General features: G+C 37.0%; 1 long non-coding RNA gene across 1 annotated transcript in view; it reads left to right on the plus strand.

Moving 5' to 3' along the window:
• LOC116665794 overlaps nt 1-24476 on the plus strand; it is a 489125-nt gene that overhangs the window by 53606 nt on the left and 411043 nt on the right. The window contains exon 2 of the long non-coding RNA XR_004322484.1: nt 11654-11920. This is a non-coding gene — a long non-coding RNA (uncharacterized LOC116665794). The remainder of the gene's footprint in view (nt 1-11653; nt 11921-24476) is intronic.

Genomic DNA, 24476 nt, shown 5'->3' on the forward strand with positions numbered 1-24476 from the left:
GGGAGTTTGGCTTTGTTGGTCTCCTATTTTTCATTGTGAAATGGAAAGTGGAGTCTCAGTCATTTGCTTAGATGCTCAGAGTGAGGAGGCTAGAGGGGAAAGGGAGGATGGAGATTGAGGGTGGATAGACAATAGGATCAAATCATAAGTTTGAGGAATCTGGGGACAGAGGTACCTGTGCCCTTGTTCTTTTGTTGGAGCTCTGGAGAGCAGTATGATTGTAGAAGCTTCTTGCATGTAGCATAGTGTGGGAGCAAAAGAAATGTTAGTATAGGATGCCTGAGAGAGCCCCATGGAGTCCTGGCCTTTATGGGGAACAATAGAATTTTCCTATATGGCGAAGTGGCAGAGATAAAATACATGTGGCCTATGGGGATGAGGAGGAAGCAGCAGGGACTTGTGAGAGGCAACCAGATGGGAACCAGAACATTTTAGAGGACTTGAGCAAGATGGATAGAACTGATGACCCATGCCTCAGTCCTGTCTAAGATCCCTAGTGGAAGATGATAAAAATCTGAGCAACACTGAAAGGTTTTCTTCTGAACCCACATGCCCTAAGAAAATAAAACTGGCTTATGAATAACATAAAAAAAAATCTTACAAGACAATCTTACAATCTTTCAGCTTTCTCGTGAATGGGAGACACTTCTATATGTTAGTGTTATAAGGACTGAATTTGTTGAGGAATTTCCATTGAGAGTTGGAACTAAAAGAGATGTGCAATGATAGAAATGGAAATCTTTCTCTTATGAGCCTTTGGAATATAGACCTTTTTACTTTCCAATAATTTTCTGCCTGAAGCAATGACATGTCTAATTAATAATAATATTGTGTTAAACAGTATGATTAATCTGAGAGATCATTATGCACAAGTAGATTAAAAAAGCAACCTAAATCCCCTTGGTCTGATTTAAGATAAAATAAACCTGAGTTTCTTATCCAAAGAGACTTTTTTTTTTCCTTGTGATATAACTTCAGGGTATATTCTATTTCTTTGATTCTTTCGGTGTGTTCTTTATTATCTGATTAACTTAAAGGAGACTTGTGAATAAATAGCACCTACTCAGTTGCCCCTTAATTTAATTACAGTTTTGTATAAGCTATTTGCATGTGAATATTTTTGAAGAATATATCAGTTATATAATATCTTTCTCGTTAGCTTCATATGGGGGTAAAATTGTTAATATTTTACTAATAGAAACAAAGATTTGAGAGAATTAGGCAGAGAAGAAGCCCATGGATTATTTCAGCATAAATCCTAATGCTTAAAACTTTGCTTGATTTCTGAGGTGGAGAAGTGGCAGTAGCACTGTTTAATTAGTTTAGTGATTGAAAACAGCATAAATGATCTTGATTTCTCAAAGGGCATGATTTTAAGCAAGTCCAGATATTTTTAAGAGTTGTTGTTCCTTGAATTTTTAATTCACTGATTGGAAGATTTTTGATAGGCTTTCCTACTGCCAGGCACTGGAGTATGGTCATTAAAATCTAGGTTTGGGGACTACTTGGCTTCAGGTTTCAGTTTTGCCGCTATCTGTGAGATCTTGGATGCATTGGTTAATGCCTCAAGCCTCAGTGTCTTCATCTATAAAATGGGGAACTCACCAGTTTGGTAGGCAGAACTTCCTCAGTTTATACAGGAAGTCTGAGTAGTGATCCTCTTGGCTCTGTTACCTCAGGCCTCCGGCAGTGAGACAAGTTTCATGGCTTCCTTTTTATTTTTATTAATTTTTAAATTTTTAAATTCATTTTTATTTTTAAATTTTCCATGGTTTTGTATACATGTTGAATAGTGGGAAAGTTGAGGAGGCCAAGCCAGTTGTGAGATGTTAAAGTGTATGATGGATGTAAAGCCTTTATCTCTGTCTGGGACCTTGTACGTTGTTCAATAAAAGCCAGCATTATATAATGCAGTTGAACATCAGGTTTTCACCTTACATGTCTTATTGTTAGAGACTATTCTGTCCTTTATTCAACTGTCTTTCACTTGGAATTTTAACATTACAAAGGGTTATCTATCAGCTGAAAATTGGAGCCATGTGCTGGCTACTTAAATTTCAGAGTAGTGCTTGAACAGATATGTAGTATTTCACATCTCACAAAACATTTCCTACATCTTATTAGCATTTTAGTATATTTGATCAGTACTAATTATGACCAATTTTAACATTTCATTTTGCCTAAACGGATTATTTCTGAGTTAAAGTCATAGAACAAATTTTGAAAGTTCAAGAAAATGCTACTCATATTCACACACACAAACCCCATCCATAGGTTGTTTCAGTAAAACATACACAGTGCTTAGATGTTAATAGTTATAAATGTTGATAGAGATGTAATAATTTGTACCGTTGTGTAATAAAACCATTGACTGCCATCGGGAATAATTCCCGTAATTCCTTGTAACTAAAATAAGAGTGAAAAAGTAAACAAAAATGGCAGAAACATTTTAAAATATAGATAACGTGAGTAAAGTTTTAAAGTGTCATTGGAAAATGAAAAATTTCTGGGATACCAAGAATTAAAAGATAGAAATTTGAAATAAAAATGTATTTTAAACTAAACTAAATATGTTGTCTAGTGGAAGTTGTTTAGAAGACAATAAGACAAAGTAAAAACTCATAACAGTGAGGTATATGCTCTGAAAGCGCATTGTTAATTTGATAGTTAATCGACATTTCCATGATGGTTTTTATGTATTCCAAATATTTATCTGTCCTTAAAGAGTGCATATGTTTGATGGAAGTGCTCTTGATATAAACATGTGTAAGCACATGTAGACATCTTGATCTTGAGAGTAATCAGCTGTAACCAAGAGTCTTGCCGTTATGAAGATAGGAAGCCCAGAGAAAAGTGACTTACCCAAGGTCATCCATGATTGAATGGTTAGAACCAGAGCCCATGGAACTCTAATGCATTTCCACTACTCAGTTCTTCTCTGTGGTAATTTGAGGAGCCTTGAGAAAGTCAGAAGTCCTCTAGCCTGGGTAATTGATTCTTTAATTTCTGTGATAAGGGATTCATACCTTTTTGGTTTTATCACTCCTGAGTGTAGTGTGAGTAGCTCAGGCTTTAAGCCAGTTAACCTTGAATTCAAAAATCTAGCTCTGACACTCAGGGCTGCCATACTGCAGAACTCTAGTGAGTACCATCATAAGGTAGTTTGTGTGCATAGAGCCTAGATTAATAAGAGGTGCAGAAAGAATCAGTCTTGAGTATAGTATCGGATGCTGTTTTTAATTTTGACAGCTGGCGTGAATAAAATTTTTCCACAGTAAGGACTGTGTATGAAGAGCTTTTCTGTTCAGGGACACATAGGTGCTTATCCCATATATGCTTTAGTAAGTCTCATAAGCACATATAATAAAAACTATGTTAATTCAGACCCAACTATTTTGGAAGCTCTGGTAAAGGCGACAAGAGGTAGAGCAATGTCTCCCATTTTCTCTCTTTGTATGCTTTGGGAAGTCCTGGCCCTACACTCCTCCTCCTATTCAGGATTCTGGTTGAGAGCCTGTCTACCTCTGTTAATCATGATGTTCAGCTAATGAACCTTTGAAAAGTTACTGAAGGAAAGAGGTGGTAGGTCTGGCCTCTCATCACTCATAGGGCAAGAATGAAGAAGGACTACTCTCTATACCAGAAGAGCATCCCATTCTGGTTCTGCTCCTCATTTGTCTATGAGAACATTTGCTGGTGAGAACTTGCTGAGACTCTTAGAACTTCTTCTATTGTCTCTTAGTTGACAGAACTGCTGTGATTTGGATCTGGGTCTTGGAGACAGGGAATCAGTGGGAGAGATTGTATTTTACTTTTGTCATGTTTATGGTCTGTTGAGCAAATTAATAGCATCATAAAATTGCAAGTCTCTTCCAAATTAAGAAAACGAATTGTTTTCAAAGCATTTTAGGAGAACTATTTGCATATGGACAAGGTACTTAAAGTACAACACAAACTTGTATAATTTAAGTGGGGCCGTGTATTATTTAAGTTAGTAATCTAATTTAGCAGGTGTCTGTAGTAGATATTTACAACAGCCCCCAGTGAATCACACCTTTTTGCTCCATACCCACTTTGTTAGTGTGGTGGTGGTATTCTTGCCATCAAGAAATCGAGTCTCTTTCTCAATTCCCTTGAATCTGCGCTGGCTTTGTGACTTGCTTTGACTGATAGGGTGTGATGAAAGTGACATTTTGGACTTCCAAGTCCAGGTCTCATAACTTTTGTTTCCATAGAGGACGACACAGCTGTGATGTAATGAAGTCCAGGCTATCCTACTGGAGAGAGAGGCCACATGGAGCAGCCTCAGCCGAGCATCAAGACCACAGAGAGTCTTGAATCCTGCAGTCCCAGCCGAGTCACTGCTTTGCTGAGTCCTACACAAATTCTTGACCCACAGATTTATGAGCAAGTAAAATGATTGGTTTTTTGTAAGCCAGTAAACTTTGGAGTGGTTAGTATGCAGCAATAGTTAATCACAATCACAATCTAGCTGTGAATCAAAATCATCATAGGACTTTTTATTAAAAACAGGTTCCTGGGTCCTATCTCCAAAGATTTATTTAGAAGGTCTAGTGGGGAGAGGGTTGTCCCATGCTGCTGTAATTCCCCTATTCAACTTTAATTTGGAAAAAATTCAGATCAATAGAGAAGTTGAAAAATAGCACAGACAGTACCCAGACTACCCCTAGATTTACCAGTTATTAGTATTTTACCACATTTATTTTACATATCAATCTGTCTATCCTATCCATCTATCTTTTTTTCAAAATCATTTGAAAGTAAGTTGCAGATGTCATTTATTTCATTCCTAAATGTTTCAGCATTTATTGGCTAGGAAAAGAACACTTTCTTACATGACCACATTATCATTTCCACATCTAAATTAATTAATGTTTATTCAATAAAATCATTTAATATAGTCTATATTCAAATTTCTTGAATTTAGAAATGTCCTTTATAGATTAAAAAAAATCTATTGCCTACTCTTATCAAAGAAATTCTACTTATGTTCTGGATCAAATCTCCTTTTGCCTTCTTAAAGCTTCACTTCTTTGCATGATCAATTTCTGCCTCTCTACAAAATTGTTAGTATCAGCAAATGAACACATGCTCTGGCATCTCCCTTCCCCTTAACTTCACATCTCACTTCCCAACTCAGCTATGGTCTCATCTCTAGGCTGCCTTTTACAAGAAAATTTAAAACAAAATCTGCTGACACTACTCTAGCTGTTTCTGCTTCCTTACATCTCATCTTCTCAAAACAGTTGTAAGTGTTCGCTCTTCTTAACTGCACAGAAACTATTTTTAAGGTCATCAAAAATCTTAATGATTTCCAATCCAATGGAACTTCTCTGTCCTCATATTCCTTGACCTTTCAAATGTTTTTCCTATAGTGGACCCTCCCTCCTTCTTGAAGCACTGTCCCTTTGGCGTTTGTGATACCACATTCTCCTGGTTTCCTTCCTACCTGTGTGGCTCAGCTTCATGTCTCTTTTGCTGACCTTGGTAATGTCTTCTGCTTGGCCTCTAAGTGTGAGAGATCCTCAAGGATCTCTAATCTATTGACATTCACCCTTACTACTACCCCTGCCCCAAGCCCCATGATCTCATCCAGCCCCATGACTTTGTATCTACATATTGAGAGATCCCCAACCTCATATCCAGCTCTGATGTCTTCTCTGAATTCATCTCGTATAAACAACTTTGATATCTTCACTTTGATGTCTAAGAAGCATCTCAAACCTAACATGTCCCAAACTATTTTTGATTCCCCTCCTCCACCTTGTTTCTGCCCTAAGTCATCCCCATGTCAGTTGCTTTATCCACCCAGTCCCTAATGCAAAGCCCAGGAATAAGCTTGATCTATTTTCTTCACTTTGCACAGATAACCCATTTACAAGACCTTGCAACTCCACCTCTAAAAGGGATCCTGAGAATTGCCAACTTTTCTCTCCTGGTCCAAGTCACCATTATTGCCAGTCTAGATTACTGCAAGAGCTTTTGAGCTGGCCTCTCTGATTCCTTTTTTACTCCCTAATCTATTTCCCCAGTGATCTTTTGTCACTCCTGCTTAAAACCTGCATTTTTTTTCTACTACACTAAAACAAAATCTTATCCAGCCTATACATCTTATGTAATCTGACTCTGCTTGCCTGTCTCTGCAGTTTCATCTTGCTCACCATGCCAAAGCTGTCTTGGCCTTTTCTGTGTTTCTTGAAGCTGCTCTATTTTATTTTCTTCAGAGCACCTATGTATTCTAATAGTATTTATTTGTTGACTAGTTTTCCATTTGTCCTCTCTCAGTTTAGTGATTTGGTTTCATAATGTGGTCATTGTTGTCGAACATTGACCTGCCACCTATTAGGCAGTAAATAACCGTTGAAACAATGAATGAATTGGTGAGTGATATCAATATTAGAAACCTGGATTCATCCTACACTCCTCTCACATTCTGATTTTCTATTTCTAATCAGTAGCTAACTCCTGTGAATTTTGTACTCTTGATTTTCCCAAAATCTGTCCTCTCTTCCCCAACGCTACTACCAACGTCTTGGTTTATTTCATCAGCACCTAGATGGTTTCCAAGCCTCTTGTCAAGGACTGAGCCCTGGATACAACTTCGTCTCTTCCTACAGGAGAAACCAATAACCCATTCTTTGTGCTACCGTGATATCCCTACTTCTGTCATAGGAACTCTGAGGCTTTGTCATACTTACTTTTTACTGCATTCATCTCCTTTTACTATATTGTAATCTCTCTGAAGACAACAACTGCATCTTTCTGGTTTTTCTTTCCTAACACCTAACACAGTGCCTGGCGTGTAGTAGGTATCCATTAAATGTCTGAAAGAAGAGAATGAGTAAATACAAATAAATGAGTCTGGCTAAATGGGGACATACAAAAACAGCTACAATAAAACACCTACAATTTAGATGTATAATGATGTTTAACTTGTGAATTTAAAATAAAATTTTAAAATAAAATTTACCCATTATTATTAAGCCTCAAAGAGTAGTGGTTGGTAAACTTGCTTTTGAGAGTACCACGCTCTACATTCCAATATCTTTAGTTCTAGCTCTTAATTTTTTTGAGATAATTTTATATTTGAAAATAGAAAATCAGTCATCCCTATATTTTTCTTACAGAGATATAAAAATAACTTAAAGAACCGCAGTGATTTTTATAAGTTTTAGGAAATTTTTTTTCCCTTTATACCTTTTGGTGTCTTTTAAATATGCTTCACCTATCTAAAACAGTTTAGGGAAACTGAATACAATTATTCACACATTCAAGGACTCTAACCTTAGGTGATTTGAGTTCTCATTCTTATTTTTGCTACAAAAGCTTCACTTCTTTGCAAGTATTGAAATCAGAATATACACTTCCATATTGGTTACCAAAATATGGCAAGCTGTAACTTTATAGTATTTCTAGACAATGAATATATAGTACATTTTGTATGTAATTTTTAATCTCCTTCCATCAAGTGTAACAATGTGTTGAATTTGCCATGGGCCTTTAAAGCTTCAATGTTTTGAAGAGCTCTGCATGAAATTTTAAAGAGACTGGACCTTTCATCTGCACAGCAGCAAGGCACCTCGCTATAGGGATAAGAAAGGAAGAGAGAGACAGAACATTTCTGAAGCAATAGCAAAAAATAACAGCAGAAGCAATTATTTAATCAAAGATTGATTTAAAAAAAAATTCTCTCTCTGTCCCTCTCTGTCTCTGTCTCTGTCTCTCTCTCTCTCTATATATACATATTTAATTTTTTTCCACCAAATTTCTTAGCTGGAGATTGTCTGCCTTGTTGCCTTCATCGCCTGGTGTATGTTTAATTCTCACATTTTACATGGTCAAAATGGGCATAAACTCATAAATGAAAAGATGTTTATTTCAGGAGGTGGTGTTATTGATAATAGCATTTAAATGTGTTTGCAAGGAAGCTGCAAGTTGGGAATGATGCAGAGAGCTGAATTTGGCATTCCCTAGGGTTCTTGGTCTGTTTGTCTGCTTGGGGGTGTGAGTGATACAGATGTTTCCTTCCTGACTCTTTTTTTTTTTTTTCTTTTTTTTCTCCCATAAATATTAGCACAAACTTTGCCCTCTAGGGGTAAGAGAATTTTCTCTCCATCTCTGTGGCTAATGCTGACACACTTTTTGAGTTGAGGCTGAGTATCCTTGGCTGTAGAGTCAATTTACTAATAGTTCTTGTGGCGTGGACATTATTTTACTGGCAGTGAACATAACCATATGTGGGCCACCATTTTCCTCCTGCGATCCTGAGGTTGCATCAGAGAGAATGCCTGGGCTTTGCCATGTGCAGAGTCTGAAACTCTCATTCATATGAAGCTGGCTATTCCTCCAGAGAGCTTTCTGCATTTTTGGAGTTTGGAGAATCATGTCTCCCTCTGGGTTTTAAACTTGGTATTTTCTTCTGCGTTCTGCTGTCTAGTCTTGGATGACTTGCTCTGACTTCTGAAGTTTCTCTATTTTCTCTCTCTCCTCTAGGCTGTTGAGAGGATTAATAAAACACTTCAGTTTTGAGGTCTTCTGAGGTAGCCCCTTCTCTCCAGATTACTTTCCTATTGCTTCTGTAACAAACTTACTACAAACTTAGTGGCTTAAAAAAACACATTCATTCTCTTCCAATTCTGGAAGTCAGAAGTCTGAAATGGGTCTCAAGGAGCTAAATGTGTTAATGGACCAGTGTTCATTCTGGAGGCTCTGGGGGGAGAATCTGTTTCCTTATCTTTTCCAGCTTATAGAAATCGACTGCATTCCTTGGCTCACTGCCTCTTCTTCCACCTTCAAAATGCATCACTCCAACCTCGGCTTCTATCATCCTATTTCCTTCTCTAGATCCTTCACTTTATCACAGTGGCAAAGCTCCCATTAGCACGTAAGTTAACATATTCACAGGTTCTGGGGATTAAGGTGTGGGCATCTTTGTTGGGGGAGGTACGATTGAGTCCACCACCCCTTCAACATTAAACTGCATAAAATTTCTTTAATCCTCATCACATTTCATTTGTGAATGCACACTTCATTCCATTCTTGACTGACAGTTTCTGTGGACTTCTACTGTCGTATTATTTATTTTATTTTGTCAGGTAGTGGGAGGTAATTAGGTTTATTTCCTTTTAGAGGAGGGACTGGGGATTGAACCCAGGACCTTGTGCAAGCTAAGCATGTGCTCTACCACTTGAGCCATACTTTCCCCCCTCTGTGGACTTCTCAAATGCACAAAAGAGAGTTTTGTTCATATCCTCTCCAAAGTTCCTCCTGAGAGTCAAAGCAGTGATTAGCCTCAGAGGAGTACACTTCTTTCATGGGTGGCTCCCTAAGTATATTCAAGAGGCCTATGGACCCTGAGGGAATGGATTTTAAGGGGGCATTGCTTTAGGTTCTGCCTGATGTCTGGAGGGACCAATGTTCGAATCATAACTATTCTAAGCTTCCTCAGTGGGCAGAGATAATTCTTTTCTTCCTCTTACATTTATTAAAGCTCTCTTCATTTTTTCATCAATCCCCATTCTGACCCACTGCTTATAGTTTAAGGAAACTCTCTCCCTTCTCTGCCAAACTTAGTCATCTAAACTTCACCCTCTGTTTCCATAGCACTTGGTGTATACTTACTCTAAGTCCAATCTTAGAATTGTAAGTCTGTCTCCTGAAAAAGGGACTTGCTTGAGGGCAGGAATCTCACCTTACTTACCTTCTTATTTCCTCCACTAAAATGGTTCTTGGCACAGAATAAGCACTTAGTGGGTATTTTTCTAAACAAGTGAATTACTAAACAGCTTTCAGTGGATCCTCACACCCGGTAGAGTGAAGCCCAAACCTTAGCAGGTCATGAAATCTTGAGTTTCACATTGTCCCTCTTCACACTGCCCATTTTCTGTTTACCTCATGCCCTCCCTGTGTTGTGCTGCTCTCTGTTCTCCAGACCGCTTTCCATTTTATCTTCAAATACTTGATCCCAGTGTGGTAATATGTAAGCTAACATTTGAGTAGGCTTGCTTTGTTCGAGTCTCAGTACAGAGCACTTTATAGACATGGAATCCTTGTAATACGCCTATGTAGTCTACATGTTACATATAAAAATCCTGATACTTGGAGATGTTCAGAACCTCCTGTAGACCACACAAGTAGTAAGGAGCTGCTCTTTTCAGAGCTACGAATCCTAATCAGCAGATGAGGTCTGGAGCCTATGTGATAACTCCCACTGCCTCCTTATACAGGCCTCCGTCCTGAAGGGGTTGTTAGCATGTCCAGAAAGCAGCATTGCCTTGGTGCCCACTGTAATGCCTAAAAGACCCACGTCTATGTAGGATTGAAGTTTTGGGTGAAGATTTTAATTGTGAGGGCCATTTTATGGCTGCAAAACAGATTTTAAAGAGAGTACTGGACAGAGCCACCCTGGAGAATGCCTTGGAATCCATTCCCTACCGCATTGTCTCTATCAGCCATAGCCATGAATGCCTGCAAATTGATGTCCAAAGAAACAATAGTCATTACATGACTGAACCAAGCATCAGACATCCCTTCCTTTAACCTCATTGGTGTCCAGACTTTTTTGTTCAAAGTAGTGGAACTCATTCTCCAAAAAAGTCTCATGTAGACCACCAATATATGAAACAAATAAAAGTAGACATGAATTTTCTATCATTGTGTCCTCCTAGAATTTTTCCATAAACCCCATTCTCAAGCTTAAGGACACAGCACCCTTCCCTGCAATTCCTCCCTTCCACTTCACTTGCCCCAATTCTATGTGTGTTAACTTTGGGTCTGTAGAGAGAATACAGTTGCCCTATGTTTTTGATATGTGATGCATGTATTCTTCAGCAATGCGTTGTGTAAATCACTTAGATAGTGTGAATTTAATATAGGCCTAAAATAGGAAAAAGTAGTGGAAATGTATCTAAAGGACCATAGAAGTTGCAAATGGGAAAAAGCTCAATTAGGGCCCATGGGGGAGCTGTTTGTTTCCTAGGAGGCATCCTGGAGTGAAACTGCCTTGGTGAATCCACAGTCCGGGTACTGACCCTTATCCTGGAAGGCTGAGAAATTTCATTTTTCCACATACTCTGTGGCCCAGTTGGCCTGTTCCTTGGACTGAATGAATCCTTGGACCAAGATCCCTGCTGCCTGTTTGAATAGGCACTATTCCCATGCACTTGCCTGAAACCCTTTGTTCCGTGTTTTTATGGCTAAGCTATACTTGTCTTGCTTGACCCATTATATTCTTAGGTATATTAACTTATATGGCAAGGAGATAGTCCAGTGTTGCTGACTCAGAAGGCTTTTTGTGTTACAGGAAGAGCATACCATCCATGTTCGTTAAGAACATAGGTGTTGAATTAAACCGGGCTGGGTTCAAATCCCTGGCACTGCCACACAGAAGCTATGTGGTCCTTGCTAATTTCCTTAATCTCTCTAAACTCATTTTCCCTTCAGTAAAATAAAAACAACTGAGGGTTGTTGTGAAGATGAAGTGAGATACATGTGTTGGCACCGGAGATTGCTTGGGGATTGGTAACTGCTAGCTCTGTTATTATTTTAGGTGGCCTCTCATCTTTCTCCTTTAGTTCTGTGTTGATTTTCACATTAAACTTTCAGAGGCTCATCTTGTTTTCCCTCATTCCAGGTTCTGGGAGAATACCCCGCTGTAGTCCTGTGAGGCCAAAGACAGGGTCCCCAGTGCAGTTGACAAGTCAGTCTCTTCTCTTCGCTGCCATTGAAGAAGTCATGCTACAAGGGCCCCCAGTGCCAGTCCCTGCTCACATCTGTGTGCAGTGCCGACCACTCCACTGCTTTGAACCAGGATAAAACTGGAGACTTCCTTGATGAAGGCACAGCTTTCCTGGGCTCCTTAGTTGAATGCGGCTGTGCTCTGCCCTCTTCTGCTGTCCAGGTATGTGTAATATAAACAAATTAGAAGCATATCACATAAATCAATGCTTGTGGGACATTGAAATGGTACATAAATGTGTAAAAGCTTACTGTTTTCCTTCACTCTCGCAGTCATACTTCCCTGTTAATTGATCATGGCTATTATTTTAGGGTATATCATTCTAACCTATTTTCTATGCAATTATATACTTATTTGAAAAATGGTATTACACTATTCTTTGATGACTTGCCTTTCTAACTTTTCATTTCTTGATCTTTTGATGTCAGCGGATACAAATATATCACATTCTTCTAAATTTTTGCTTTGTTTTCCACAGATAGATGAATTAATAATTATCATGAGATTATTGATACATATTTAGCTTTCCAGTTTTTTAATATTAAAAACAATGTCTCAGTGAATATTACTGGGTTAAAAGGCATGTGCCAAGTTGACATTTTGATATATACTACCCAGTTGTTCTCCTAAAAGCTATGCCACGTTATACTCCAGTCAACAGCGTGCAAGGAGGCCTATTTCCATACACAGTCACCAGTACTGGATCTTACTTAAGCTCCTAACTTTTTAATAATCTGATGAATAAAATCCTTATTTAAACATACTTTTTCCTGGTTGTCTGAGGCTAAGCATCTTTGCACAGGAGTTTTTTTTTTTTTAATTTGTACTTCTGAATACTGTCAATTTAAATATTTTTCTCAGTTTTATGTTGGGTTGTCTTTTTTATTGCTTTATAGGAGCTCTCTGTATGCTATCGATGATTAGCTCTTTGTTGAATATACCATAACTATTTTCTCCTAGTTACTAGCTTTTAATGGTGTTCCCTGTGTTTGCCATGTATAGAAGTTTTACATTTTATCTAGTTGTTCTTGTTTTCTTAAGAAATTTATTATATGTTAGATTTGTAAAGGAATGTGAGAACTTAAAAATCACTCATTCTCCTTTGTGGTGAAACAGGCTAATATTAATTACATGTTACACATAAGTGAAATATAGTACATACAGCTTAAAGGGCTTGTTATAAACTCCAGCTGCTTTCAAATCAAATCAAATATTCAACACCTATGCGTTTAGTGTGTTGATAATAAAAAATAAATATAAAACATGGTCTCTGCCTTCCAGGCATTTGTATGTGAATCACAAACACTTAGCTATAACTTGAAAATCATACAGGGCATTATTTAGCTAAGAGCTAAATTTTTTTTTTTCACAGAAAAAAATGTGATCAGAATTCAAAAGGAACTAGGTCAACAGAGTATGTACCCTAATACCCAGTAAAGGCCATGAGCATAATGAGAAACTTGAGTTGGGTCTTAAAGCCTGGGAAAGATAAGTTTATGAGGAAACAGGACCTGTATCAGTTACCGATTTCTGCATAACAAATTACCCCAAAGCTTAGTGACTAAGAAAGTATCTATTTAATTAACTCATAATATTGCATGTTGACATTGTTGGTTGGGCTTAGCTGGGCAGTTCTGCTGTGGGCTAAGCTTGGGTAATTTTGGCTGGGGTCACTTGTGTATCTGCGATCCGCTGCCAGATGGCTTGGGCTGATTGGTTTATGATCCAGATGATGATCCACATTTTGGACAGCTGGGATGACTGGGGCTATTTCCCACATGGGTTCTCAACTGCTAACAGGCTAATTTGGGCTTGTTCCTATGTTGGGCACAGAGTTGTGAGAATCTGGGAATGGAAGCTGTAAGGCCTCTTGAAGCCTAGGCTCAGTATTGGTATACTGCCATTTTTGTGCTTTCTATTGGTCAAAGCTACAAGACCAGCCAAGATTCAAGGGGTGGGAAAAGGTACTCTACCTCTTGATGGAAGGTGCTAAAATAGTGTGGCTATTTTTACAATCTACTCCAATTTTGACTTATATTTGCTGAGTGATTTAATCTTTGTAGTTACACGTGATGATCATGCTCAAAATCTATCTTTGACAAGGCCCAGTAGAAATATAAATAGCAGTAGAGTAGAAGTCTTGAGTGCAAATGACTTTTTCTTTTCTTGGCCAAACGTATTGACTTTTTAGAGAAGCTTTCTTTCATCTTGTTTTGAATAGAACAATTAGGAACTTGATGTCTGGATTGTTAGACTGGCTGGAATGATGAATGATAATCTTGCCTTCCAATCCCTTAAAAAAAAATACTAAAAGGGTAAAGGAGATGTGGTATTCAGTTCTGGTAATAAATGCCATGAATTCAAAGCATTAGAGAAGTTACATATGACAGTTCTCCAATTTAAAGGAGCCAGCTTCAAGTCTTGATTTCTTTGTCTTTATTTTCAAGTTAGTTGACTTTGCTTGCAATTTCTGATTTCAATGATTGTTATAATTCTAATTCCTCTTATCTTATTTTGGTCTTGTAGAAACAGTTTTAGAAATTCCATCAATTCTTGTTTTTACTATTTGGAGGTAAGGGGAGGTGGCCAGTGAGTCCTTTCTCTAAGCTTCTCTCCCCTAAAGTGATCATGATGGCTTCTCAGTTCAGACGGTAGATGTGAGGTTCAGGCATAGCTAGATAGACTCATGAGTTCATGTCTTTGTAAAATTACGGTTTCTTGGCCAAACCTTGAACTCAGAATGAAACATAAGTAATATCAGGGTGTAATGTAAAATACTATATATAAAGATGGTATTTTATAAGAACTCAAGGTTATTTTCTTTTGTTCTCAGTTCTTTCTTAAGGAGCAGAGACACCTTGAGATTTCTACATATTTGTACATAAAAAACCCAATTTGCCTCTGATTCTTGTACCTATACCAAGTGATATTAATTAAAATAAATATACTGCTCAACAGAGAAACAGTGTCTCATGGTAGAGTTGTCTGTGAATGCTGGAGCCAGAATCTTGTTTGAATTAGGAGTCTGCTAAGTTAAGGCGTCCTACAGAGACGTATAAGGCCAGAGCTTCCAGCAGTCCATACTGTCTTTATTGAGAGACATATTTATATCTTCCAGACGGGTAATTAATCACTCAGTGGGGTTTTTTGAGGGGAAGTCGTGTGCTCACAGAGAATCTTTTTGTACCGCCAGGAACCACAAAGCATGGGCACAATTAAAATGCTGATTTAATTTATTATATTGAGGCATGGAACAGGAATGTTTAAATGATGTTGACAGGGCCAGAATTTCAGAACCACCTTTTTAAAAATAGAAAACAAATGCCTACCCCCTTAAATTAAATTATATTAATAACATGTTTCTGTAAGTTGCTTGGAAGCAAAATAAAAGTTCTTGACATTAATTAAAATTTGAAGATGTTGTATCATTTGTTGTTAATGTGCAGTCTTTGTTAGCAGAAATACATTTCAAAGTGATCTATTTATGAAAATTAAATGGGGAAAATTACCTATTGAGCAAATGTCATTTAATAAGGCTGCTTTTCTTAGAAATGTGGATTCTTAAGTAACTAAAATGTTTTTGTATTCCAATAATGGTTTCTATTTTTGATCCTCTCAAAAATTCTTTGTTACTTGAATTTTTATATTTCCACACAGAATTCCACTGTCAGGGGGCTTATAAACTCTAAAACCCAGGAAGGCTTTCATATTTGGGGGTGTTGGGTAACATAATTGCAAAGAGAATTTCATTTGAAATTGTCGTGGTTAGGCACTTGGACCTCCTCCAGATACCTCGGCAAGACCAGAAGCCAAAGGGTCCCATTAGCAGCCTCTAACTAGCTTTCCTGTAATGAACACTGTGTTCTGTGTCTCAAAACTACACTTTCCTGGTATCACACAAACTAGAAAGTGCCATGAGATAATGGATAGTTGTTTGCCCTGCTGTACCACAGTGAGACGGAGCTAATAGTCACCTCTGTGTGGACCTCACATGCAGATAATATTCTGAAAAGCTACACATCTCCACTGTTTGAGGGAAAGGTGGTTTCTCACCATGGTTTAGGTTTTATTTTCTTTTGGCATTGGTACAGATGCGTTTGACTTGGGCTTAAAGTTGACATAGAATAAAACTCTTAGTATTAAAATGATGTGTTCTTCAGTGAATGAAATAAAGAAACCATAAACTATGCACACTGTTCCTTATCTGGTTACTGCCATTTTTGTGAGCTTGATAGTCTAGTTACGGTATGGGAATTAGACGACTTCTGTTGGTCTTTATAATTGTGGTAATAGGAGAGCAAATTGGATGGAAGAAGTGGAGTAGTTCGTCTGTGTGGGTTCCCCCACTGGTTAAAATTAAAGCAGTCACAGTGAATTCAATATTTATTTTGTGATCATTTACATGGTGTGATTTTTCTTCTGAGAAATGTTGCTGTTTGTTTTGGAAAACCTCTTTGACTTACATACTAAATAATGATTAACCACTGTTAACATCTTGTTTTTCTCTCCTCCCTTTACTCATCCCCCACATCCATTTAGCCGCCAATTCTTGTGGCTTTTCTGCTTTAATATCTAACTGTTATGTTTCCTGCACCCTCCATGGGCTCCCAAACTGCTATTACTGCAAGCATTGGTTTGTTGATCTGTCTGCTTCTAGGCTGTAAACTATTTGAGGGCATGAATCATCTTCTTTGACTTGGGCACAGTGTCTGGCACATAATAGGTGCTCTGTCTATATACCTGATATATAAATGAAGTCTTTTATATAAACTACTTAATTCAGTCATTCACAATTGGGAGTGGGGTGATTTTTGGCTCCCTACTGCCCCAAAAAGGACGTTTGGCAATGTCTGGAGACACTTTTGGTTGTTACTACTGGGGTGTCGATGTAGACCACTAGTATCTGGTGGGTAGAGACCAGACATGTTGCAGAACATCCTACAGTGCACAGAATTGCAACAAGAAATATCAGGCCCCAAATGTCAGCAGCACCAATGTTGAGAAACTCTGTTCCAATTTAATTTTCAAAATCTCTCTCTCTCAAGTAGATGGATAGTTTCTTTACTCAAGATACAAGAAAATACACTTGAGAGATTAAATATTCATTCCAAGTCCACTTAGCTTAAGGTAGTGACAGAGCCAGAAATTGAACCCCAGGTCCTTGATTCCATGTATAAATAATAACTAAATTATTTCAATTACTTACATGATTATTGTGATTTTTGACTTTAATTATCTAGACATTTGCCTTAGCTTTTAGCCTTAGAAATCAGCTCATATTCTACTTGAAAGTAATAATCAGAAATTAAGGCAGAAAATATTTGTGTGTCTCTCATGGAGATTCCTTTGAATCTTAGATAAAAAAGTTTGAATTTCCTGGGCTTCTCATAGAGTGGGTTTCTCTAGTGAAGTGACTCAGTCCATACATGCATGTTATTAACATAGTTCTAAAAGATTAACAACATTAACTCTTTTTGTGTTACTAAACCTAAGACCTGAAACATATGAAATGGTGACTATGTCTTTTATACTAACACCTGATTAATCTTTCATGCAGTATCTGTATACATTCTGGGATTACACAGAACACAGATACTTTAAGTACATGAATCTATTTATCACTTGAGTTGTAGCTTTGAAATAAAACTAGGGTATATCTGTACCTTGACCACTGTATATTGTTTAGTCATTACCATTCTAGAACTAGTGTCAAAGATGGAATAGAAAAGATGCAGATTAAGGTAGCTAAGTCGGTGTAAGGGGAAAAAGCAGTTGATTTAAACAAGATACAGGAGTTCTGATGTGTGAGGATATTTTCAGTGTACAAGACTTTGAGGGAGAAACAGATATTTAAGATACACTCTCTCTCCTTAAGGAGTGTTCCAACAATAAGATACATGTATGTATTAAAAATAATAATATAGGACAGCATGAGGGTCAGTTGCATGGTAGTAACAGGGAATACAGAAGAGAAAGTATTTTATACTGGTGAGGACTGGGAAGGCATTAGCCTTCTCAGATGCAAAATACACATACCTAATCCAAGTTGGAAAACAGAAGTTAAAAACATTGTTTTAAAAAAAATTCATAATAAAATTATTCTAGATAATATCTTATTTTTTTAAATTGACAAAATAAATACAACTATTTTCTGCAATCTCTATAATCATTTTGATATCTAGATATTCAAAAAGTAAATATCTTTATGAAAGACTTACTTGCCATTTAAAATTATTTTTATATTCAATTCCTCATTTTTGCAAGTGCTGAATATTTCTGGGTTCCTTCGGGCTCAATGCCACATTATAAGAGAATTTTAAGCATTTTCTGTATAATAATCCTTACAGCCACATGAAGTATAGTTTAAAGACTATTTAGAAGACTATGGAACACCTTTATTTCCATCCTACCTTTGAAAGTCGGTATTGACTTTACAGGTAAACTGGTGGTTCTCTCAAAGTTGTGATGGGTAGCTATTTAGGAACAACTAAGTCAAAGTGGTAAAAAAAAGTCTTAGAGGCAGATCAGGTCTCTGTTTTCAAAATTATAAGAAAGAATATTGATGGTAGAAAATTACACTTTAGTTCATAGTAGAAAGTATTTGAGAATTATTCTAGTGAGAAGCAAAAGTAAAATTGCTAGTTGGCAGTAGTACTTCTTTTCATCTATTTATTTATTTATTTTCATTTATTAAAGTATAGCTGATTTACAATATTGTGTTAGTTTCCAGTGTACTGCCAACTGATTCAGTTATACATATATACATATTCTTTTTCATATTCTTTTCCATTATGATTTATTATAGGATATTGAGTATAGTTCACTGTGCTATACAGTAAGATCTTGTAGTTTATATACTTTATATATAGTAGTTTGTACCTGCTAATCCCAAACTCCTAATTTCTCCCTCCCTACTCTTTCCCCTTTGGTAACAATAAGTTTGTTTTCTATGTCTGTGAGTGACAGTAGTACTTCTGCTTTACTGATTACTTTCTAAATTAAGTAGTGTTAGATTGAATCATTTTGGCCACCCAAAAATGGCAATTTCAAAGTTAAAGCTAACAGGGGCTAAATATGCTGGAAATTGAGAACTCCAATTTTAAAATGAGCAGTTGAAGGAACATGTCAGTATGTTAAAACATGTTATGAGTACATGAACAAGAACATTACATTCTTTAAAAAAAAAAGTGTCCCATCCAAGAATACCAACATTTGTAAAGTTTAGACTGATGGCACCAAAATAGTTAAACTATTCACCTGATTCATGGCAGAGTACAATGGTATTTCATGTAAAAGTTACAAAATTGAGAAATCTTCAGTAGACTATAGAGAAAACAGGTAGCTTGGTGATTTCATCCGTAAAAAATCTTATTAAAAAAATCTTTCAATCCAGCTTGTTTAAAGTTCTGCATTTAGCAGGAATGTTTGAACATATTATTCAAAAAAGTAAAATTAAACAGACCTTGAGGTGACATTATTTTACACTGAGATATTATACAAATATTTTTTTTAGCTCATGCAATATGGCAGCTGAAAGGATTAATTTTAAATTTCAGTCAAACATGTCTAAATTGTAAATAGTAGAAACTGTGGTTTCCAGATCCATTGAAATCTTTTATTCGGCTGAATAGAGGAACACACTATCTCCCTCTAAGTAGATCTGGTGTCAGGCAGAATTGTGAAATAGCCAAAGATTGTTCTCTCTTTGGTTCCAGACTTGCTTTTTTATGTTGTTTAGTGTCCGCATCTGTCAAAACCTACTTTACAGAAAAAGGTCTGATAAACTCATTCACAGTACAGTAAAATGTCTGAGGTTCAGTTTGTGATAACTTTTTGAAAAAGATGGTGAAGAGACTAGAAGTCATGTCATGACTTCCTGAAAGTCAAAGCTACCATGACTTTTTGGCATAAAGGAAGGAAGGAAGATGGGAGAGAGCAGGAATATGAAATTCAAAAGGCTGTTGTGAGACAAGGCACACTGACTGTAGCTCAGAACATGCTGTCTAACACAATGTAATAAGCATTAATAATGAAAGCTATAATTATAATAATGGAAAGGGATTCAGTTTATGGCTCCAAAAATAAGAATAAATGAGTGGTAGATGCCAGTGAGACAGATTCTAGTTCAATGGAAGAAAAAGAAGGATTTGAATAGAGCTTTCCAAAAATGAAATGTGCCAACCCTAAAGAAGACTTTCTAACGATTGAAGTATATAATCCAGATCTGTCACTCCCAAATCTGTACACATCAGAAGACTTGGGGAGAAGCTTGTTAAAAGTACTTCATCCCAGCAGTCCCTAACACACATTCTCCTCCACCTCCCAACCAGGGAGTCACAGTTGTGATTATTTTCCACTATAGATTAGTTATGCGTATTCTAGATCCTAATGTAAATGGAATCATCTGGAATGTGTCTTTTGTGTGAAGATTCTTTCACTCAGCATGTTTTTGAGATTTGTCCACCTGTTTTATATATCACTTACTTTATTGCTGAGGAATAACCAAATATTTTTTAGTATCTACAATGTACTAGACAAAGTATTGATGTTTTGGGCTCACAGTGGTAAACAGAGCCAGCCTTGATCCCGAATATGATGGTGCCCACAGTTGAGAGGTAAAGACCTTTAAGATTCCTTCTAAGCCTTAGACGTGGGATACTGTATCATATGAACCTTTCGGCGCACTTCTGTTCGAGCAGCTCAAGGTGTCTAGACTTCAGTGCTTTAGCTTCCTCATCTCCTCTAAGCTTTCTGTTACAGAGGGAACCAAATCAAAGGGTCACTAAAATAAATTCACTTACCCGTGATTAATCATACATCTATATATCTGTCCATTTTTTATGGATAGCTTCAATATACTGAAAGGAAAGCAGAGGCTCACAGACTTAATACTTCTGTATAGAGAACAAGGGATAGGCAGTATTAGACCAACTTTATCATAGCAAAAGGAAGTAGAATTGGGATAATTATTGAGGGTTTCCTAAACTTACAAAAAATTATACATGATCTAAGTAATTTAGAACCAAGTGGCCCAGATAATCACCTTTATTTTAGAGACACATCCTTTCAGCTTTTCCAATGAGAGGTTTTAGATTCTGAGAATACCAGTAGAATGAAGAAGAACATGATAATGGGCTGTGAATTTAGGTTTTACATGCATGTTGTTGAAATAGTTGAAATCAAGAGCTGTGTGGAGATAGTGCCTATAGCAGTGCCTATGTGTGAGACAGGGTGTACCTTCCCCAGGCTGATCCATGTGAGTGCATTGCTGGGGCAAGGACTCTGGAGCCAAGCAGTGACTAGGACGTAGGAAGACATGCCTTGAAACTGAGGGGTGAAATTGATGAACAAGTGAACTGAGAGTGAGATGAGGTTCAAGGTATATATCAAATTGGGCCACTGAGGAAGATAATTGAGGTAGAGAGACAATTGAGCCTTACTGTTCATCTTCCTTCTTCCTGTGTTCATACTGTAAACAAGTTGTTACTTTTTTTTTTCATGGCCTATCTAGTGCCAAGTTTCCCACATTTTGGTGCTTTTTGTTGATTTTGCTATTTAAAATGTCCCCTGAGTGTAATGCTGATGTGCTGGCTAGTGTTCCTAAGCACTAGGAGGCTGTGATGTGCCTTGAAGAGAGAACACATGTGTCAGATAAGCTTCTTGAGGCATGAGTTATGATACCATTGGACATGAGTTCAGTGTTAAGGACTCCAAAATATGTATTAAATTAGGTGTCTTTAAACATAAAAACAAGGTTATATATTGATTGGTTGATGAAAATGTTATGACTAGAAGCTCACAAGAACCCAACTCTGTGTTTCCTCTAAGGACAGTGGTTCAGCATTTGCTAATTCATTGTTTGCAGCAACTTTATAGAATATAATTATCACGAATAATAAGAGTCAACTGTAATACCTTGGGTGGCTCAAAGAAATAGTTTGGACACTTTAGTGTTTCTCATCTTTTAAGCTCAGATCCTTGGAGTTTTCTTAGGAGCACTTGTTTTTAAGGGCACACTGGCAAATTCTCCTCTTCAGAGTGGTGCTAGTTTTTGTGAAATAATTATTCTACTTGTATGAAAATTCCATTTATTTAAACTTTCTGCTAAACTAATTTTGAAATTGTATTGTTTGATTTCATAGATAATTGTGTGAAAATTTGCTGCATTTCCTTCCCTTCAACATAATCCGAGTAGAATAATGATTTACATACCTGGTGTTATCACCTTCTTACTTTGGCTTTATGTGTAGATTTGTTTTCAAACATCTTAAGATTAATTTTTGTCCAGAATCTGACTCCTGTGGCTAGAATTAGAACCTGGTATGCAGCTTATGAGGAAGGTTCTAGAAAGGCTGCGTGAACAAATAGAGTGCTTGGAAGAAAATAGGCCATGGACTGTGGAATAAAGTGATGGTGGAGTAACCAGACTGATAAAGAAGTAGATCAGAGAACCTCAAATCTGATCATGGGCTGGGACAGATAGGAGGCCAGAAAGGTGAATCTGAGGTCAGCAGGGAACAAGCAGCTCTGAGGATGGATGAAGGTCAGGGTAAAGCTGAGCAGTGGAGTCCACATCTGCCTCGTTGAGGGTCACTCTTCTTAGACCTGGGACCTAAAAGTAGCAGAGCAGAGCTGGACCTTTCTAGGTATTTAAATTATATTAACATTAGTAACCAAGCAACTTATTATGCATCTGTTGTGTATAGAATATAAAACGCAGACATTACACGTCTTATTTTGAAGAATCAATAATCTGTTTGTGGAAGAAAAACAAAGTGCGCATAGGAAATAGTAGATAATAAAACAATACATTGGTGAACATAATACCATCAAAAATTCAATGTGTAGGTGCTGGGGAAAGGAAATCACATAAGTGAAGAGCATCCATGACCTCATTTTGCTAAATGTTGAGACAGCCCCACAAATGTTTATATCTTATTTCAGAAAAATGTAGAGAATATAAGATAAAAAGTTTAATAAAGTTAATTTACAAACACTTCGATGTTTTAAGAATATATCTTGTAAGAAAAGCTCACTGATATGCCAAAAAAAAAAAAAAATCCAAAAGCAAATTTGCAATTTAGAGGAAACATCAAACACACTCCATAAGATGCCAAGAAAAGAGTCACAATTTATTTTTATGCTTTTAAATTATATGTGATGGTACTTTAGAGATTTTTAGTTTTCTTCCTCTAAATGTAATGGTTTTTTTTTTTTTTTCCCCTCCATCTGTCTTCAATATTTTTTCATCACTTTGACTATGCTGTGTCTAGGTATTTTTTGGTAGTTTGTTTTTCCTTTTTCAAAAAACAATCTTGCTTGAGATTCTATGGGATTCTTGGATCTGTGATTTGTAGTTTTTCATTAATTTTGAGAAATTCTTGACCATTATCTCTTCAAATATTTCTGTTTCTGTCTTTTCCTTCTAGAACTTCAGTTACATATATGTTAGGCCATTTGATATTATCCTACAGCTCTGTTTTTTTCTATTTTTAAACTTATTTTCATTCTTTGTGTGTTTTTGTGTTTCAGTTTGGATACTTTCTATAGACCCATCTTTAGATTCATTGTGTCCTGTCTGCTAATGAGCTCAAGAAAGAAATTCTTCATATCTAGCATTATGTCTTTTTACTTATAGCATTTCCATTTGAGTCTTTTATAGTTTGCATCTCTTCTGAAATTTCCTGTTTGTTCATCCATGTTGTCCATATTTCCCTCTAGATCCTTTAATATACTAATCATAGTTATTTTAAAGTCCCTGTTTGATAATTCTGACATCTAAGTCATCTGTGTTTGCTCCTGTTAGTTGGTTGATCATTTGACAGTGGCTTACCTTACCTTGCTTTTTTTTTTTTTTTTTTTTACTTTTTATTAAATTCTGGACATATTGTACAGAATTGAAGAGACTGAGTTAAATAGTAGTTTTACTTGGTAATGGGCATTCTTCCTCTTATCTCATGCCTTTAATGTGATTAATGTGATTAATGTGGAGGTTGAATCAATTTATTCAGGAGTTGAGTTGGATGTGGGTTTTGTTGTTGCTATGTTTATTTTCAGTTCAGGACAGACTTCAGATTACCCCAGTGGTGGCTGCTGTAACCTTATATTTAGAGTGGGACCTGGAGTGCTGGAAGGTTTTTCTCAGTATTCTCATTCTGCCTTGTTGTCCTGAGCCACAGAAGTTTCTCAATTCATGTTGCATGAATAGGTATCAGGCTCGTGGGCACAGGGAGTTCCCAATTCTGTTGGTCCATCCTCAGTCTTGGGGAGCCCTTGTGTGCCTGGGCTTTGGGGTTAAGGTTTTCTCAGCATTCCTTCTTCCCCTCACCATGGCAGCCAAACTCTCCCTTGTATCTGTGGTTAGCCTTAGGTGGGAGAGAATTTCTTGTCTCTCTCCTAGCAGAAGCTGACCTCTGCTTGGCATCAGTGTAGAATCCTGGGCCCAAGATTTTCTGCCTCGCTCCAGAGACAAAGGGTTTCTGCTTCTGCCTCTTCCTCATAAGCAATGGATCTGCCTGGACTCTGGGGGCAGTAGGGTTTGTTGTCCCTCCTTTAATCTGCGTGCATATGTATTATCATGCTAATTAAAACAACATTTTTGGGATCTGCTAGAAAGCACTAAAATGCTTAGAGGAGAAACATAGACATTCTTTTCTCCTTCGCAACTGTAAGGTAGTTGAAAGAATATTAATAGTGTTAACCTTGAGCCTCCCTGAAG

Source organism: Camelus ferus, chromosome 9 (genome assembly GCF_009834535.1).
Source record: "Camelus ferus isolate YT-003-E chromosome 9, BCGSAC_Cfer_1.0, whole genome shotgun sequence".
Taxonomy (NCBI): Eukaryota; Metazoa; Chordata; class Mammalia; order Artiodactyla; family Camelidae; genus Camelus; species Camelus ferus.